We start from the raw sequence: 2,032 nt of genomic DNA, 5'->3' as shown, positions 1-2,032 counted from the left end.
CCTTCTATTGTGCAACATCATATACAACTTATGGAGGATTCCAAACCATCCATGGAACCCCAAAGAAGAGTAAACCCAGTGATGATGGAAGCTATTAAGAAAGAGATCCTAAAGTGCTTGGATCATGGAATAATTTATCCTATTTCTGATAGCCAATGGGTAAGCCCAGTTCACGCAGTGCCTAAGAAGTCTGGTGTGACTGTAGTTCCCAATGCCAATAATGAACTAATTCCAACCCATGTCCAATCTGGGTGGAAAGTGTGCATAGACTACAGGAAACTTAATGTGACAACCTGAAAGGACCATTTCCCATTGCCATTCATTGATCAGATGTTAGAGAGGTTAGCTGGACATGACTACTATTGTTTTCTTGATGGATATTCTGGCTATAACCAGATCCCAATTGCTTTAGAGGACCAACATAAGACCACTTTTACATGTCCATATGGAACATTTGCTTATAGGTGTATGCCTTTTGGGCTTTGTAATGCCTTGCTACGTTCCAACGATGCATGATGAGCATATTTTTTGACATGGTCAAAAAATTCTTAGAAGTATTTATGGATGACTTTTCAATTCATGAGAATTCCTATTCTGAATGACTTCATCATCTTTCTCTAGTTTTGAAAAGGTGCATATCTAAGAATTTGATTTTGAATTGGGAGAAATGTCATTTCATGGTTAAATCTGGTATTGTTTTAGGCCATGTAATATCTAAGGAGGGAATTAAGGTAGATAGAGCCAAAATGGATTTTATTGATAATTTACCACCTCCTCAATCTGTTAAGGACGTCTGATCTTTTCTAGGGCATGCGGGCTTCTACAGAAGGTTTATTAAGAACTTTAGTCAGTTAGCCCGATCTCTCACTTCATTACTTGCCAAAGATCAAACTTTTGAGTTTTCTAAAGAGTGCCTAGAATCCTTTAAACAACTTAAGAAGGAGTTGACCAATGCACCCATTGTTCAACCACCTGTTTTGATTGAACCTTTTGAAATGATGTGTGATGCTTCAGATTTTATCATAGGAGCGGTTTAGGTCAAAAGATTAATAAGTTGTCCACTGTCATTTATTATGCTAGTAGGACCTTAAATGATGCACAACTCAATTATACAACCACTGAAAAAGAATTTTTAGCAGTTGTGTTTGCATTAGAAAAGTTTCGGTCTTACTTAGTTGGTTTACATGTGGTGGTGTATACTGATCATTCTGTTCTCAGATACTTAGTTTAGAAGAAGGATGCCAAAGCCCGTCTCATTAGGTGGGTTTTACTTTTGCAAGAGTTTGATTTAGAAATTAGGGATAAAAAAAGAGTTGAAAACCTTGTTACAGACCATTTATCCCGGCTTCCCAATTCCTTGACTGTCGATTCTCTAGTTAACGAGAAATTTCTAGATAAATAGTTATTTGCAGTGTCCAATGAACCATGGTTTGCTGACATTGTCAACTTCTTAGTTTCAGGTGTGGCTCTGGATCACTAGTCCACCTAAGATAAGTATAGATTTCATTCCTAAGTTAAGCATTTTTTCTGGGATGATCCTTATTTGTTTAAGATATATCCGGATCAGATTATCTGACGATGTGTTCCTGATCATGTGCAACATTCTGTTATCTCTTTTTGTTATGATCATGCATGTGGTGGACACTTTGGACCTAAGAAAACTGCTGCAAAGGTTCTTCAATGTGGATTTTATTGGCCCACTCTTTTTAGAGATGCTTTTGATTTTTGTAAGGCTTGTCCTGCCTGCCAGTCTTTTGGCCATATCAATAAGAGGAACATGATGCCCCTCAACCCTATTTTGGTAGTTCAAATCTTTGATGTTTGGGGCATCGATTTTATGGGACCATTCCCTAATTCCTTTGGAAATTTGTACATACTTTTGGCTGTTGATTATGTTTCTAAATGGATAGAGGATACCTTGTAAAACTAATGACCACAAAGTGGTGGTCCAGTTTCACAAAGAGAACATTTTTTCCCGCTTTGGTGCACCACGTGCAATAATTAGTGATAGGGGTACTCATTTCTGTAATCG

Source organism: Macadamia integrifolia, chromosome 2, assembly GCF_013358625.1.
Source record: "Macadamia integrifolia cultivar HAES 741 chromosome 2, SCU_Mint_v3, whole genome shotgun sequence".
In the NCBI taxonomy this organism is placed as follows: Eukaryota; Viridiplantae; Streptophyta; class Magnoliopsida; order Proteales; family Proteaceae; genus Macadamia; species Macadamia integrifolia.
This window is presented reverse-complemented; position numbering follows the sequence as displayed.